A 19,211-nucleotide genomic window follows, 5' to 3' on the forward strand; every position below is an offset into this window, starting at 1 on the left:
CAGCTGGCCTTTCCCCTCTGGAGTGGGGAATAAGAACTGTACTTTTCTGTATTTCTACTATACCCACTTTTCAGAGTTGCTATTAAGATTCAACAAACTACATGCAAATTGTTTTGTACCTTTGCACGTGCCTGCCACCTTATGTTTTTAGGCCCATGAGCTGAGTCAGGCTGAAGTTCATAAGGGTAACAAATTCCTCTAGAAACCAGCCAGCTGGCCTTTCCCCTCTGGAGTGGGGAATAAGAACTGTACTTTTCTGTATTTCTACTATACCCACTTTTCAGAGTTGCTATTAAGATTCAACAAACTACATGCAAATTGTTTTGTACCTTTGCACGTGCCTGCCACCTTATAAGTTCTCAACACGTTAAGCATTACTATTGTTTTGTTTAATGTCCTTTTGATTGTATAATATGGTCTTTACTGATCAAATGATGTGTAATACTTTTCTTGGACTTCTGTTTTGGATGTTTTTGTTAATTGATATTATGGGAGTTGGCGTAAAGAAAGAAAATGCATGTGCAGCATGACTGACACACAATAAACACAGCTTCTAAAGCCTCATGACAGAACCACCAAATGGAAAGGATCCTGATTTAAGCAATTGTCGCATAAACATGTTTAACGAGTCAAACATGGAGCAGAAATGGCACTCTAAGGAAAACAAATAGTCTTGCCAGTTCATTGAAACTAAGCATTCATGGAGCCCTTGGCTCACCTGTGGTCAGAAAGGTTGATATAAGACAACAGGGAGATGGCAGGTGGGCCCCCTCTGGGACACGGCATGGTAGCAAGATGTGTAGGCTTCCTTGTTACCTACTAACAAGTAAGTAGAGTCAAATAAAAAGACTCTCCAGCATTCTCCTCTTATCAGAGAAAGCCAGCATTCCAGATGCCAAACTAGTGTATGCTATGGGACAGGAATCGTGCCCCCACCTCCCAGGCAGCTGGAGTAGATAGGTCCCTGGTAAGATCATTTACATGTCTTCCCAGTGGGGTTTCAGGTTAGCCTCTCCTCTGTGAGGTCCTGCCTCTATTTCACTTCAGGCTGCAAATATTCTCCTACTCACCTAGACACATGCACACACACACCCCCACCATGTGTAGAGAGCCATTCAAAATCAACCTTAATCTTTTTTATTCTCTACAAATGTGATTCCTCTCTGATGGATGCTTGGGTTTAGAGTTGCTTGTTTACTTTAGATGATTTGTTTTGGGGCCTCAATTTCACGTCCCTATCATTCAAAATAGGATGTGACCTTGGAGGAACTCTAAGGCAGCTTAGGAAGAGGCAGACAAGAAGCCTTCATGAATGGACACAGAATGAGCAGAGACTGTCAGGAAAATGCGACTGTAATTTGCATAGGGTCACAAGGCGGACATTGATCTGAAGTGTTCCAGTGAATTGCCAGTGGACAGGACATAGAAACAGAGAGTAAATCATAAGGTAGAGAATGGTGTATAAGATGGGATATAAGCCTGGGGGAAGTAAATAAAGGAATGCCATGTCAAGATCAGAAGAACGTTGATAGGGAGATGTAGAATAGAAAATTGATTCATTAATTCTGAGATGAAACATAACTACCTGAACTTGAAATCGGGTGGGCACCAGGTCAAAAATAAGTTAAAAGGAATTTAATTTAGATATGCAGTAAAAAATTGGCCATGTTAAGGGGGCAAGAAATTTTAGCAATAATGGAAATGAAGAAAAAATAATCTAAAAATTTTATAAAAGGTTTGAAACTGAGCAGGATCCTGTGGGGCCCTCCAGGGTACAAAGCCTTTCCAAATCTCCCGTTTCTTATTTGCAGGATAAAGGCTTCAGCCTTGTAGACCTTCCTAAATACCAAAGAGAAGAGTCAAAGAGTTACTAATCAGGGAAGTAAGGGAATGCAGAAACAAAGGAGCAATCAAGAAACTATAGCGAAGCCATTAAAGCAGGGTCCTAGCTCCTGCTCAAGGAATATACATAACAATATCTTTGAGTTCTCCTGCAGGAACTAAGGTCCCCACCCAGGTGGAGGATGGTAACTTCAGGCTGAGCACAAGATTCCTGGAGCACCACCCTGTTACCTCACCACCAACCAATCAGAAGGAAGTCACATACCCTGCAGCCCTCTCCCCAAATTTTGCCTATAAAAACTTCTCCCTGAAAACCATCAAGGAGTTTGGGTTTTTTGAGCACAAGCCAACCATTCTCCTTGCTTGGCCCTGCCATCAACCTTTCTCTACCCCAAAGTCCAATGTTTCAGTTTGTTTGGCCTCACCATGCGTAGGGCACACGAACTTGTGGTCAGTTACTTGTTACTACCAGTTAACTAGAAACTGGGTTAACCAAAGCTGGAAAAAATATGAAAAAAAAAGAAGACTATCAGAATTAATGTAGACTATCCAGCTTATATCACTTAATCAGCAAATGACCAGATGAACTTTTCTTTGGGGAATAACAAGATAAGGGAATTCAGCCCTGAGTAGGTAAAATAAACTTAGCTAGATATCTCGGTATCTTTTTAGCCTGAGAGGTATTATCCCACTCTAGAGTTCAGTGTCACAATTAAGTGGGATTGTAGAGAGACTGTTTTTTTCATTTCCTTGAATCCCCCTAGTCCCTTTTTTTCTGAACTGTATTAACAACACAATTGCTCTAAAGAGCAGGGCTCCTTTTCAAATTTAAAATCTGGGCTGTTGTTCTCTCTCTCCTTGCTTATTATTTCTAAATCTAAGCTGGGGCCCCATAGCTTTGGATGAGCCAAATGCTGACTCAGGCAAGGGAAAGGAGATGCAAGGCCAGTTCTCCCAGGAGCAGAAAGCACTGCAGATTAGGGAGGCCTTTGTCATCTTTGTCATGTGTAATTTGACTAAACCTACTTGAATAAGAAAGAACTGGAGGCCTCAGAGAACTTTTATCCTCTTAAATGAACAATAATCACAGTGCACAGCAGAAAAAGAAAAAAAGTAAGAGGAAAGAAAATGAGGCTGCTTTTCTTTCTTTCTTTCTTTCTTTTTCTCAAATGAGAATAACTAAGGTTTCATTAATGAAACTTGGATCCTTTCTCACTAAATGAGGTTCTGACTTGCTGGCAAAAGACATGTGCAGAAATATCACATAATTAATAATGCCTTGAAGGGAAATGTGCCTTAGGTGTTTTATTATTTTTTAATCATTTAACATGGTTTTTAAATGATTTATTTATGCCCACCTTGCTGCAGACTGGTTTTAGGGTGGCTTACATAAATACATTTAATAAGATAAGAAGCAAATAAGAAAATCAAGGAAAAGGAAAGAATTCATGTAGTTAAGGTAACACGGAGCCGGGGTAATACTGGTACCCAAAATGTGTATTCTAAGTCCTCAGAATTCCGCTAGAAACATGAGATGTGAGAGACAAAACCAGACACGTGATTTACAACTTCCATAAGATAAAAATCAAACTTGATGCTCAGGAGAACCAGAGGGAAATGTTTCCCTTGGGTCCTCATAAACAGGAACATAATAGATAACTTCCTTAACAGCATCCTTACAGTAAGTACAGAAACAGGCTTCACAGGCAGTTTCTTAGATTTCCCTTGGTGCCACCACAGAAACATGATCGAGGAAGAGCCATTCGGCAGGGGAACCCACACATACCTCTGAGGGCCTGGCTTGCTCCAGGGAAGGATATTAGCATGTGCGAAGAATGGATGGATGCACTGTGCATCACTTATTCAATCACCCAGAAGTATTTGTTTTTTCATTTAAGCTTGTGAGAAGCACTGAGTTCAGGCTGACACCCTGAACAAGAAGCTGGAGAGCAACTGTTCTGTGTTCCCAGCTTTGCCAAGCTGGGAACAAGGATGACTTCTTGGTAATGTTGAGGAGCTCTGACTCCTGGGATGATTTCCCTTTATGCATATAAGAAGCTGTCGCCTTCACTCGCTCCAGAAAGAGCCTGAACCATAAAATAGTCTGAGGAAGGTCTCCCAGTTAGGGAATCCTCTAAGTTTTACTAGGCCTAAAGTTTACACGAGTCTGAGAGTCACTTTAGAAGATGAATACAAGATTGATTACAAAAGTTAATTTTCATTTAGAAGGAGAAAACACAACAAATTATAAAAATTTTAAAACCTGGCAAATATCCCAAAAATCTTTAAAAATTAAATATTTTTTATGAATTAGCTGCCTGACACACCTCTATAATAGTTTTCCTACATTTTTGGCCACATGTTCCTTGAGCTTTCATACAATCCTTTTCTATATAGAAAATAGAAAGATAATTCAGTCTTTCTTTTAGCATGTATGATAGAAATTTGGTTTTTTCTTATTAATGGTTTAGGAAAGGTTTCTTTCCATTTCACAACTTATTATAGACAGTGACATGTACAATTTTAGGATTGTTGTCAATTTTAGGAAAATCTCTATCAATTTTTTTCATAGATATGCTGTGATTTTGAGAATAATTTTTCACAGATCAGGTCCAGTCTCCCTACACTTATCTTTCCTCTATTACCTTCTACATACTTTTGGTTCCAGGTACCACAGGACAGGTTCATATCACAATATGGCCCTGTCCTTCGTGTTACAGTATGAGGTTAGTCAGCCTCTTGGGAAGTAGGATTATTTTATCAGGATGCTTAGCAACAGCTTAACTGTACAAGGAAATGGGGTTGCAAATCTGCATAGATATATCCCACTAAACATGACCAAAACGGTCCTGTTGTAGGTTGAATAATGGCAGCCCAAAGATATCATGTCTTAATCCCTGGAACACGCAGATGTTACTTTATAAGAAAAAAGGATTTGGGGAATATGATTTAGGATCTTGAGATAAGGAGTTATCCTGGATTATCCAGGTGAACCCTAAAGACCATCACAAGTGTCCTTATAAGAGACAGGGAGACGGAGATTACACACACAGAGGAGAAGGTGATGTGAAGATAGCGACAGAGATTAGAATGGTGCAGTCACAAGCCACAGAACACCAAGGAAGGCTGGCAGCCACCAGATGCTAGAAGAGGCAAGGAATGAATTCTCCCCCAGAGCCTCCTGAGAGAGTCCCGCTGCCACCTTGATTTTGGACTTCTGGCCTCCAAAACTGTAAGAGAATACGCTTCTATTGTTTTAAGCCACCAGATTTGTGATGATTTGTTACAGTAGCCTTAGGGAACCAGTATAGATCTCTAGTTCAACTTTCTTGTAGCCAGATCCAACACAGGGCCACAGTTTTTCCACCACTACTTTACATTAGGGGAAGTGGAGAAGAGAAGTTGGAGGGGAAGGAGACAGTGATCTTAAGCGATTGCTGTTGAAATATATACTTTTGGAAACTGTATACAATCATATGACAATGTGAGCCCATCATGGAGGCCCCTCCCAGGACCTTAGAAGGGGCCCAGGTGAAAGAGGGGCTTGGAAGCTTCAGTCTCATTAGCTTCTCAGTGAATCTCCCTCAGCCTCAACTCAGCCTCAGTGGTTGTGTTGAGGAAGGTCTAAAAGAAGGGTCTTATGTTTTGGGAGGGACCAATTTGGAAAAAAGCAGGATCTTCATAGCATGAGTATAATGGAAACCAGTTTATGGTAGGGGGTGGGAATAGCAGAGGTTGTAGAAGAAACAGAGTAAGAGTTATGACAATAGCATTCAAAAAAAAAATGCTACATGATTTTGGTCCTCTCCTTCTCACTAGAAGAGGTGGGAAAGTTGAAGCTTTCTTCTTGTCTCTGAGTACCCTACCCCCAGAGAGACACTGGTTTCCTCTTCTTCTCCCGTAACAATTGCACTTCTTTGTACTTGAATTTTAGCCAGTCTATAATTATCTCTTTTTTTAACATTTATTTATTTATTTTTGGCTGTGTTGGGTCTTCGTTGCTGTGCGCAGGCTCGCTCTAGTTGCAGTGAGCAGGGGCTACTCTTCGTTGCGGTGCACAGGCTTCTCATTGCAGTGGCTTCTTTTGTTGTGGAGCATGGGCTCTAGGCGCACGGGCTTCAGTAGTTGTGGCTCATGGGCTCTAGAGCGCAGGCTCAGTAGCTGTGGTGCACGGGCTTAGTTGCTCTGCGGCATGTGGGATCTTCCCGGACCAGGGTTCGAACCCGTGTCCCCTGCATTGGCAGGCAGATTCTCAACCACTGTGCCACCAGGGAAGTCCCTATAATTACCTCTTTACATATCTATTCCCTCTGCCAAGGTTTTGAGCTCTGTGAGAATAAAAACTATGCCTGATTTACCTTTGTAAACTGGTTGAATTAAAAAGAATTATAAGAGATTAAGAAAACCTGGGAAGGGGTCCTAAAGTACAGATTCAGACCACCCCAGTTTCCATCTGCATGCCCTCTCCTCTCTACTACCCTGGCAATAGAATCTTTCTCAAGTCAAGGGAAGGAGAACTGACCTTCTCAGCATGCGTTATCACCAATCTACTGTTTACAGCATTAAATATTGATTTTTGGTACTCAAAACACCGTGCTGTCGAGACTCAAAACCCATTCTTTCAACCTACTGTTTCTGCTAGGAGTTACAACCATCTATTTGAAAATCGCCCATCAATCCCTACCCCAGCTGAGAGATTATTCTTTTGCTCTGCTGTATCTTTCCTACACTGATTCAGTAACTCCTGCGTGGCCAAGCAGATGAGGTGAGACAGGAGTCATGGGACAAAGGTACTTACAAAAAATGAAAATAAAAAAGCCTATCAGTTAATATTAAAATATTAGCCCACTACCATTATGTCTCTATATCAGATCATCTGTCCCAAAGCCTCACGGGTCTGGCTGGTATGCCATCTGTGTCATATTTTGGAAACCCTGCAATAGATCACGCAAAAGTTCAGGTCATTTGTGATAGTTATTAATGCTCTTCACAAATATTCCAGTTCTCTCTCCTTCCAGTGCACGTGGCAGGATATTTTTTTCTTGCCACTTGAAATTAGTTTTACCCATTTGGCTTGAGTTGGCCAGTGAAACGTGAGTGGACATAACATGTATGAGCTCAAAAAGGAGCTCTTAGAGCCACAGTGGGATTTACTCTGCTCTCTTTTCCTTTAGCCTGAGTACGGGAGTGAGGAGACACAGAGCAGGGCTCCCAGCTGACCCTCAATAGACTTGTAGTACAAGTGAGAAATAGACCGTTATTTGTTTGTTTGTTTTGGCCCCATCGTGCACCTTGTGGGATCTTAGTTTCCCGACCGACCAGGGATCGAACCCAGGGGTCTTGGTAGTGAGAACGCAGAGTCCTAACCACTGGACCACAAGGGAATTCCCTAGACCTGTTATTTGTGAAGTCTCTGTCATGTTGCATTTGTTTGTCAATGCAGCATAAAGTAACCTCTCTTGATTATTACAAACGTGAGAACATAGCTCTCCCACCAAACAGTAATAGCCTCAAGTTTCCCTCATTTACATGAAAAGACAGATATTTACAAAAGGTATGTATGTGTGTGTGTGTGTGTGTGTGTGTGTGTCTGTGTGTCTGTGTGTGTGTGTCTGTGTGTGTCTGGCTACTGGCACCTGGATATCATTGGAATTACATAGATAAAAAGCTAACTGTGGAGGGGGGAAGCTATACTGCCAAAGAAACCACAGGCCTGGAAAAGAAAGTCTGTGACAGGTTGACATGACCGAGCAAAAGCAGATTGAGAAAAGTGCTCAAGGAGGGCATATTCTCCTATGCCTTTGTACATGAGGCCAAGAAGGATGACTAAGGCCTGTGAAGCAGAGTTGGGGCTGAATAATTACCATCCACACCCCCCCGACAGAAGCCCGCTCCACAACGTCCGCCCAGTAGAATCTCTGCAGACCAAGGTCTTCCATTTTTCCGATTTTTAAATAGGATTGTTATGCCTGTTAGCCTGCCTCTATTCTAGCATGTATGTTGTATATGTGGGGGGACACTTTTAAGTTTGGGTCCATAAGTCTCTGGTTCAAGGGCAGTCTATCCAGAACTCATGTAGTCATCATTGCATATCACTCCTAGATGTAGAGACTACCATGTATCACCCAGAGATGTTGGACTTTGAGCTTGATGCCAAGACTGAATGGCATTTTTTAAATTTTGGCTGCACCACGCGGCATGCAGGATCTTAGTTCCCCGACCCAGGACTGAACCCATGCCCCCTGCAGTGGAAGTGTGGAGTCTTAACCACAGGGCCCCCAGGGAAGTCCCTGAATGGCACTTTTGGATTGCCTCCTTTGGGGTAAGTATGAGTGTCTTCTGCATAAAAGGAGAGTAAACTGAACATTTAGTGATCAGAATGGCAGGCTGTTAAAGGCATTAGGATTTTTCGCAACATTCTGTTCTCTCTCCTTCGAGGCACACGGTAGGGTTGTGTTTCCACCTGTGTGAAGTTAGGGGCAGCCATATGACTTACATTGGCCAGTGAAATGTGAGCTGAAGTGATGTGTATCACTCTCGGGCAGGAGCTCTGAGAGCCACTGCATACTTTGCCATGTTTTCAGAGGATGGCTGCCCTCAGTCTGAGTCCCAGAGTGTGGATAGCAACAGTGTGGAGTAAGATCCCCAGTCAGCCGTGAAGACCAAGCAATAAATACACCCCTCTTACTTGAAGTCACTGAGATTTAAGTATTGCTGGTTGCCACAGGACTGCCTTGCCTATCGTGACTGATACAGGCTCTCTTACACAGTCCAGGACATTCTGGCAGGATCCTGTAATCTTCGCCGATGCTTAGTGTCCAATCCTGAGAGTGAGCCCCAAATCCATATCTAAACTCTCAAGTTCATGTCTCTTAGCCTTCAACTCCTCTGGCCACCTCTTGATTTGTGGGGAAGGCCCCATGGACATCCACCATACTACATGGCACACCTTATGGGAAATTCTCTATCTAAAATAAACCCTCTGATATTGGGGAAATGTTTCCTCTCAAACATCCATGTCCTCATCTGCCCAGCTCTGCTTCTCAGAGCCTGGCGTGTCTAAAACAAAAAGCTGGGTGGGGAGGCTTTCTTGGTACCTCAAAAATGATATCTTTAGCTTTACAGTACACAAATCAATAACAATTCCATCAGCAAAGAGCTCTGAACTCAGAAACCAAGACTTCTGAGCTTAGAGTAGGGGTGGGAATAATCCACATACCTTTCACAGAAAGAGGACAAGAACAAAACATAAGCTAATATCTCAACAGATCATTCTGACACATGTGTCATTGATAAAACAAGGGATTCAGCTCGGGAATTCAGACTCACAATGGGCAACAAACTATTCCCTTGTAAGAACTTAATATACATCCTTTTAATCAAAGGTCACTGAGAGTGGACAGAGGGAAAAAGGAAGGAACTAGCATTTTGGGGATCCTACTATGTTCTGGTACTTTACCACATTTAATCCTCTAAGTGGCCATATGAGGGAACTGTTATCATTTTTCTCAGTGAAGACAGTAAGGTTCAGTGAACTTAAGCCACTTGCCTAAGATCACAGAGTAAGTAAATGGCAGAGCTGGGATTCCAATCAGATGTCCCTAACTGCAAAGGGTTTACTTACGGTTGGAGTCTTCCTTCTCTACCTGCCGTCACATCTAAATAAAGTTAAAAGAGAGAAAATATTTACTATAGTACAGTAAGAGAAATATGAGGCAAAAATAAATGATTTTTTTCTTAATATGAGTAAAATTCTCATTTCGAACATTGAAATATTTAATCCATTATAAAAGCTGCCCATTAAAGTGCCACTTAGGTAGTCACTATATTTATATACTTTATTTAGGAAATCTTGTAAGATTGACCCTTTGGCTAGAAACAAAATCAATAGTGTCATCTTTCAGACATCAGATAAAGGACAGTGAGAGATTCCTTACAGCTAGAGTCTGGGAAATGCATCATGTCCCTTTTTGGCCATCAAATCTGAACCTTGATTCTGTGTCCATGTAGCTCTCACCTAAAGGAAAATTGGGGAGAGCACATTCACAGAATTTAAAATTTACAGTAGAATGTTTCTTGGCTAAGACCAGTGTTTGATGTGTATAGAGGTATAGCTTTAATCCCTACAGGATGGACAAAGCCAAAGAGGATGAGCTGGGGGAGTGCTGAATAAACTTATAGGAAAGAGAACAAAACATAAGCTAATATCTCAATAGAGATATTGAGATATCTCTATTATATCTACTATACCAATAGGTTTGTGAATTCCCAGAGAGTAGTGACTATGTTTAACTCCTTATTGTGTTCTCTGAGCTTAACACAAATCAAGACACAATAAAAGTTTAAATTAAGGGAACAGCATGGGCTTTCGAGTCATCACTAGGGTTCAAAGCTGGGTGGATTCTCCTATCCCTTGTTAGACAGAGTTTAAGACATTTACCTTTGTTGAGATGGAGCTCCACGTTTGTAAAATGGAGAAAATAATACCTCTCTTACAAGATTCTTATAAGCATGATTCAGGTGATTCTTATGCAAATCCTTCTTTAGAAGCTTAAAGCCCCTGACCCCTATCATGGATTTATTAGTTCTTCTGTCTCTCAAGAAAAAGATGGAAATAAAAAACTGTGTCTATTAACTCTTCAAAAATTAGTCCAAAAAATTCTCAGTGTTCCTTTGGCAGAAAGATATATTTCATGCTATTGCAATGAATGGAACATGTAATGCTTGCACAGTCTCTGACAGGTGTCTTTGTCCAAAGCTTATGCTAGCAAATGTTCAATACTGGTTCTAAAGTATAGGAAAAGGACTTTCCTGGTGGCACAGTGGTTAAGAATCTACCTGCCAATACAGGGGACATGGGTTCGAGCCCTGGTCTGGGAAGATCCCACATGCCACGGAGCAACTAAGCCCATGCACCAAAACTACTGAGCCTGCGTGCCACAACTACTGAAGCCCGCACACCTAGAGCCTGTGCTCTGCAACAAGAGAAGCCATTGCAATGAGAAGCCCGGACACTGCAACGAAGAGTAGCCCCTGCTCGCTGCAACGAAGACCAAACGCAGCCAAAAATAAAATATAAATAAATAAATAAATTTATAAGAAATAAAGTATAGGAAAAGACCTTCCTTGGGACCTAATGAAACTTAAAAGCTTTTGCACAGCAAAGGAAACCATAAACAAGACGAAAAGACATTTCTCAGAATGGGAGAAAATATTTGCAAATGAAGCAACTGACAAAGGATTAACCTCCAAAATTTACAAGCAGCTCATGCAACACAATATCAAAAAAACAAACAACCCAATCCAAAAATGGGCAGACCTAAATAGACACTTCTCCAAAGAAGACATACAGATTGCCAACAAACACATGAAAGAATGCTCAACATCACTAATCATTAGAGAAATGCAAATCAACACTACAATGAGGTATCACCTCACACCAGTCAGAATGGCCATCATCAAAAAATCTAGAAACAATAAATGCTGGAGAGGGTGTGGAGAAAAGGGAACCCTCTTGCCCTGTTGGTGGGAATGTAAATTGATACAGCCACTATGGAGAACAGTATGGAGGTTCCTTAAAAAACTAAAAATAGAACTACCCTATGACCCAGCAATCCCACTACAGGGCATATACCCTGAGAAAACCATCATTCAAAAAGAGTCATGTACCACAATGTTCATTGCAGCTCTATTTACAATAGCCAGGACATGGAAGCAACCTAAGTGTCCAGCGACAGATGAATGGATAAAGAAGATGTGGCACATACATAGAATGGAATATTACTCAGCCATAAAAAGAAATAAAATTGAGTTATTTGTAGTGAGGTGGATAGACCTAGAGTCTGTCATACAGAGTGAAGTAAGTCAGAAAGAGAAAAACAAATACCATATGCTAACACATATATATGGAATCTAAAAAAAAAAAATGGTCATGAAAAACCTAGGGGCAGGACAGGAATAAAGACGCAGACGTAGAGAATGGACTTGAGGACACGGGGAGGGGGAAGGGTAAGCTGGGACGAAGTGAGAGAGTGGCATGGACTTATAAATACTACCAAATGTAAAATAGCTAGTGGGAAGCATCTGCATAGCACAGGGAGATCAGCTCAGCTCGGTGCTTTGTGACCACCTAGAGGAGTGGGATAGGGAGGATGGAAGGGAGACGCAAGAGGGAGGAGATATGGGGATATATGTATATGTATAGGTGATTCACTTTTTTTTTTTTTTTTTTTTTTTTTTTTGCGGTATGCAGGCCTCTCACTGTTGTGGCCTCTCCTGTTGCGGAGCACAGGCTCCGGATGCACAGGCTCCGCGGCCATGGCTCACGGGCCCAGCCACTCCTCGGCATGTGGGATCTTCCTGGACCGGGGCATGAACTCGTGTCCCCTGCATCGGCTGGCGGACTCTCAACCACTGCGCCACCAGGGAAGCCCATGATTCACTTTTTTATAAAGCAGAAACTAACACACGACTGTAAAGCAATTATACTCCAATAAAGATGTTAAAAAAAATACCTTCCTATTGATCCACCTCAATAAGGGCATGGAGTTTTAGTTGGATCTCACCATAGCCTATCATTTCTGTCCTAGAAGAAATTATAAAAGGATATTAATCCTGGTTTTGAAACAGATGCCCAGTATAAGGGTAAAACCTCCTATTCCTGTCCATCCACTCCACCCCTACCTCAGGATGGTGATTTGCTTAGACATGTGAAAACTAGGAGAACTCTCACATGCAAAAGGCTGAAACCAGTAAGGGTCAGGACTGGCTGCTGTGTAATATTGTTCTAAGTAGATAAATAAAAGAATAAAAACACCCATTACCTATTGCCGAGATTTTTGTTATCCTAAAATTTCTACCTCTTTGCTTATATGAAAAATGAGCCCAGACTTCCAGTCCAGACAAGATTCTATAGACCCCTTTTGCCTAGCTCCTCTCCACTAAGCACAACTATAAAGCCTGGAAATTATGAAAGAAACCACTGAAGGAGAAGTCTGAAAGGTGGTAAGAAGAAGATAAACTCTTTTGAGACCCCAGGATTGGAGGCACAACCCAGTAACACAGTATCTTACGTGTTACTTCCTCCACCCAATGGAAGAAGACAACCTAAATTGAACCCTTCCTACCCATGACCTAGCAACAGCAGACAGCCCAAGGCTCATTCTGTCCCCGGATTGAAACTGAATTCCATCTGACAACTTCAGGCAAGACATCATTCACAAGAGGTACCAATAGGGAGCCTCACCAACAATAAGCAGCCTGGAGAAGTGCCCTCCATCTTGGTCATGCCTTAGACTCCCCTACCCCACAGAGAGATACTGAGGCTGGTGGATGGAACCAGCAAGAGGCAACTTCACTACAGCAAGTGGCTCCATCCAGGAAGCTTCTTTGTCCCCCTGAGGCCGAAACTCTCTTCTCTCACTCAGAAAGACCCTGTAGTTGAACTCTCAGGCATTTATTCTAGAGAAATGGACACTTATGTCCATAGAACAACATGTACACGAATGTCAATAACAGTTTTAATCATGATAGCAAAGACTGGAATTAGCCTAGATATCCTTCAAAAATTGAATAGCTAAACAAACTGTGGTATATGTATATATACACATGGAATACTATTCAGCAATAAAAAGGAATGAACTATTGATATATACAACAATTTGGATGAATCTCTGAAATTATACTGACTGAAAAAAGCCAATCCTAAAGGGTTATATAATGTATGATTCCACTAATATGAAATTTTTGAAATGACAGGATTTTATAAATGGAGGTCAGATTAGTCATTGCCAGGGATTCAGGATAGGGAAGGAGCTGGACATGTTATGAAAGGAGAACACAAGGTATCCTTGTGTTGATGGAACTGTTTGTTCTGGGTCTTGACTGTGGTGGTGGACACACAAACCTACACATAGGTTAAAATTCAATAGAACCAAGCACAAACACACAGACGGTTTACACTTTTTTTATTCCCACTCAAAATCATGGGACCTTGTCAAATTGTCCTTCTCCCAGTATGCTATAAAACCAAACCACAGAGTCCTGTACAAACTATAGCCTTAACACTGTTGCAGTGGGTTGACTTCCACTGTCTCCCAGGACTCTTCCATAACCAGCCTGAGGCGGTACAGGCCTTGCAGCTGAATAAGTCATTGTAGGCTCCAACAGCCCTTGCCCAAATAGCCCTAGAGGTCACCAAGGAGCTCACAGCCAGTGGATAAAAAAAAAAAAAGACTCACATGCAATGGTTAGTGTAACCTGATGTAAATCCTATAAAAGAAGTAGATAAACTTTGAGAAGATGTGTATAAGAGAGATTAAGGGAATGAGCTGTGGATTAACTCAGAACTGGGATTCAGTTCTAAATCTACCTAAAAGTGCAAGTGTAACTTTGTGCAAAGTAAATCTCAGTTTCCACATATGTAAAATGGGGAGGACAAGAGCATCTTCTTATGTAATGTAGTTGTTGAGAGGATTAAATGAGATTTGAATGTAAAGTGGGTAATGCACTGTTCTGGACTAAATCGTGTCCCTGCAAAATGCCTATGTTGTAGCCCTAACCCCCAGTGTGGATAATTTTGGAGACGGAGCCTTTAAGGAAGTTATTAAGGTTAAATGAGGTCATAAGGGTGGGGGCCTAATCCAGTAAGACTGTTATCTTTATAAGAAGAGGAAGAGACACCAGGGACATGCATGCACAGAGGAAAGACCGTGTGAGGACACAGTGAGAAGGTGGCCATCTACAAGCCAAAGAGAGAGGCCTCAGAGGAGAAACTGAACTGCTGATACCTTGATCTTGGACATCCAGCCTCCAGAACTGTGAGAAATAAATTTCTGTTGTTTAAGCCACCCAGTCTATGGTATGCTGTTATGGAAGTCTATGCTGACTAATACATGCACCATCAGACATAGAGTTATGTGCTCAATAAATACGAGCTATAATAATGATGTTTATTGTTATAATTAATGTAAGTAAATTTACAGGCCCTGTGGCAAAAGATGTGTTTCCTACATTCTTAGGGGCCCAAGAGGCTTCTGTTGGTAGATATGGGGCTGTGATCAAAAGGGTAGAGCTCAAAGGACAGAGAGCAAGCAAAGTGAAGCTGGGTGTGGGCTTTTCTGACATGTGCTCATGCAAAGAGGAGATGACCATAGAGCAACAGAAGGAGCTCAGTGGAAAGACAGACAGCGGGCGAAGCAGCCTCTAGCGGCAGGGAGGACTCACCCAGGGAGGGCAGCACTGCAGTTGGGTTCTGGGACCAGAGCCAATCTAGGGCTTCCTATGGGATAGCCATAAGCAGAAGGATGAAAAGGCCAACATGAGTCAAAATTCCTAGAGAATGCTGAGATTCAATACTTGGAAGATGACATCTAAATGTCAAATCCAAATTGCTGGGGCTGGGGGAAAAACATGAGGGACAGGGACAAGGTTCAACAACAAGGAGAAATTGGAACATGTGCCATAGGGAACTGTGGAGAACAGCACTGAACTACTTGCTGTTTGCTTTCATTTGTTACTGTGTGCTGTATAGTGGGTATGACTAGTTGAAAGTTACAAGGTTAGTGAGAGAGGTCCCAAGTCCAGGTTTTATAGTAAGAAGAAACAGCTAATACTCAAGGCATCACAACAGACCTTGAAATGAGCAAAAGGGATCACAGAGAAGGTGAGAATTCAATAGATTCTTCAAACAAACCTGAACAAAATTGACCCTAAATGATTGCTCATCACCTGGTATCTCGCACGAACAATATTAGAGTAAGTAAATAGGCCAAAAGTACCACCAGCACTAACTGGGCATTCCACCAGGTGACCCTAGGCTATACTCCTCTGAGGTAAATGAGAGGTCAGCAAACTTTTTCTATAAGGACCAGCTAATAAATATTTTAGGCTTTGTGGGCCATATAATCTCTGTCACAATCATTCAACACTTGTAGACCAAAAGCAGACACTGACTATATGTAAACAAATGCACACGGCTATGTGCCAGTAAAACTTATACGTGGACACAAATTTGAATTTCATATAATTTTTATGTGTCATGAAATATTATTCTTGTTTTGAATTTTTTCAACCATTTAAAAATGCAAAAGCCATTCTTAGCTTGTGGGCCACAAGAAAGCATGCAGCAGGCCATATTTGTCTTGTGGGCTATAGTTTGCTGAACCCAGATATAAAGAGTGCATAGCCCACCCAGCGCTAACTGTATTCCACCAGGTAACCAGGGATATTTGCTCCTGTGAGATAGACAAGCAATTTGGGTTATGAATGTAAGAGGTGACTTGGTTTTATTAGTATTGTTATGCATTTTAAACAATGCTTGTTCTTGTAAAATAGCCATGTTTTGAATCAACTCTTTTGTTTCTGATGCTAATTGTTGAGGCTTAGGCCCCTTTGATGGGCTAAAGAGCATTGCTTGATCCTTTGAAGCTCTGCCTTTAGAAAATATCCTGAACCCATTCATTTCTTATTTCTCTAGCTTAAGTCACCATCATCTCTTGCCTGGACCACAATACCTTCCCAATTTTCTCTCTTCTCCCCCTACAGTCTCTTTACACAGCAGCCAAGTAACCCCTTTAAAAGATAAGACTAATAGCATCACTCCTCTGCTTAGAACCCTACAGAATCTTTCCACAATACTTTTAATCACCTACACGAGTCCTTATCAAACTCTCTGTTACAGGCTGGATTCCCCATCCGAGATGGAGTTTAGAGGGCAGGGTATTTATTAGGGAGTGCCCTTGGGATCAGCATGTGTGGAAAGGAGGGGAACAAAGCAAGCGTGGTAGAAGAAAGCATCCAACTGCAATGCAGGCTCAACAATAGTCTTGGCCAATCTCATGGTGAGCTCTGGAGCTAGAATGGCCCTTTAGAGTTGTTCCAAGTTAGGCCAAGACGCTGGGCCTTTACACTCCCTCAGCGATCACTCATTGGATATAGGCAGCTCTGGGAAGAGGCATGGACTTAGTTGACATGGCTCTCAGCAGATGGGGCAGTCCCTTAAAGGTCTGTCCACAGCACTCCTAAAGCTGGGGCAACAGGTCCATTAAAGGGAATCTGGTCAGTGCATCACAGTGCCCAATACACTCTCCCACCTCACCTCCTATCATTCTTCCACTGGTCCGTCAGCTCCATGTAAAACAGCCTTCTAGCTGTTCCTCAAGTAAGTCAAGTACAATCATGCCTCAGGAACCTTGCCCTTGCTCTTCCCTCTCCCTGGAGCACACTTATCTGCTTGGATTAATTCCTTACTTTATCTAAGTCTCTTCTCAAATGGAGCCACCTCAGAGAGAGAACTTCTCTAACAACCCTACCCAAAATAGCAACCCCTGTCACCCTCTATCTCTCTACCCTATTTAATTTTTCTTCATAGTACTTACTACTATCTGATAACTAGAATATATTTCTGTTTCCTTGATGGCTTATTATCTCTTATTAGAATATAAACTCCTGAACAGACTTGTGGCTTATTATCTCTTATTAGAATATAAACTCCTGAACAGACTTGTGGTTGCCAAGTGGGAAGGGGGATGGGGGAGAGTTGGATTGGGAGTTTGGGGTTAGCAGATACAAACTGTTATATATAGAAAGGTTAAGCAACAAGGTCTTATCATATAGCACAGAGAACTATAATCAATATCCTGTGATAACCATAATGGAAAAGAAAAAATAAGTAAAATAAATAGAATATAAGCTCCTTGAATTCAGGATTTATCCATCTCATTCATTGCTCTACCTCTAGAGCCTAGAGCAACACATGACACAAAACAAGTCTTCAATAAATGATTATTGAATCAACACAGAAAGAATGAATTGCTTCACATGGATTCATAACACTGGCATCCGTAGGATCAGCTTCTGATTATTTAAATGCAGGTAATGGCTTCACTGATCTGACACTGGCAGTTCTCCACCCCCTCCCCTCACTGCTGGCCAGCAGATTCCCCTCCCTAGAACACAGAGTTCAGTCCCCAGGTCTATTTTCATAACCAACACGGTTTCAGAGCTTTCTCTTACCACATCCCCTCCCCCATCCTTTCTTTAACCTCTTTGACACACAATCCCAAACCAACTTCCTCTGACTTTATTATATGAATATGCTTGGGGCAGGAGAGAAGAAGGAAAGGAAGGGGGAGAGCGTGCACTATTAGTCTGACAATGACATTAGACCAATGATATTGAAAATCCATCCTTTCATTCTTATTTTATCTAATTTTTGCCTGAAGGCTGCACCTACAATCAGTCTCCATTTTAGAACTGTCTAGTTAGAAAAATGGATTTGACTAAATTAAATTCAAAGCAGTATGAATTCAGTAAAATCTTTTGTTCCTCTTCTATGACACTGAATTTTAATTTTAAGCAACTCATGTATTTTCTACCTTGGCCCGGAAAGAATGACATCTTTTTATTGAGTTATGTATGCACTGTGCTAATGATTCTTGTTCTGATATTATTGAGATGATATCAATCAGTAAAATATTTATTCAGCATGTACTCTTTTTTAAGGACATTACTATGTCCCTGGGGTTAAAAAGTATAATATAATTTCTGCTTCAAGGACCTTATGATATCATAGGAGAATATAACATATACAGCATATAAACAGTTAAAGACACAAAAGAATATAGAATTAGAATTGCTTGTGAGTGGGTCACAAAGTGATGTGTGGAACATGAACCATAGGATATTTACTTAATATCTATTGTGGAGGGCTAGAGGCCCAATGTATCAAGTAGGCTTCTTAACCTGGAAGCAACAGGAATTGCCCTGCAGGATTTAAGCAGGAGAAAAAAGTTCACTGAAAGTATATTGGGGCTGTAGAATTATTCAGAAAGCCATAAAACCAGGCTTGTAAAACAGGCAGGCAAGATCTTGTTATAGGAATAAGAACTGTGAGGGTTGGGAGAGAGGATTTCTGCCACCTTCATGAACATTGGCCACCACAGCCTGCATTGCTAATTGTGCTATCACTGCCACTCCTGGAATGGCAAACATTGCTACTGCAAATGTGTTCTCCACAGTACCTGCTTCTTACCGCTATTAGCTTCTAATAGATCTAACTAGGTCACCTGCCACTGCTCAAGGGAGCCTGGGGAAACAAGTATTTTTTGTTTCAGCTCTTATAGTGGGCAATTTTCCAAATCAAGACTGGTCCATCATGTGCTAAGCATGAAAAGCAAAAACGAACAGATGTTCACATACCTAAGAAATAGTAAATCCTGTCACTGCCCCTTAAGAAACTGGCAGTTTAGATGATGAAACAGGCCTTCACAATTTTATTGATCAATCAACATTTTAGCCTCTACTAGGTACAAGGCATTGTGTTAAGGGCTGTGAGTATCCTAAATAAGAGAAACACAATTCTTGCCTTA

General features: G+C 41.5%; 1 long non-coding RNA gene across 1 annotated transcript in view; it reads right to left on the minus strand.

The window, feature by feature from the left end:
- Positions 1 to 221: 221 nt before the first annotated feature.
- Positions 222 to 19,211, minus strand: part of LOC149744338 (uncharacterized) — a 197,313-nt gene continuing 178,323 nt past the window's right edge. The window contains exon 3 of the long non-coding RNA XR_016391380.1: positions 222 to 9,500. This is a non-coding gene — a long non-coding RNA (uncharacterized LOC149744338). The remainder of the gene's footprint in view (positions 9,501 to 19,211) is intronic.

This window comes from Delphinapterus leucas, chromosome X (genome assembly GCF_059928025.1).
Source record: "Delphinapterus leucas isolate spDelLeu-1000000601 "Yukka" chromosome X, BTC_Dleu_Yukka2, whole genome shotgun sequence".
Lineage (NCBI taxonomy): Eukaryota > Metazoa > Chordata > Mammalia > Artiodactyla > Monodontidae > Delphinapterus > Delphinapterus leucas.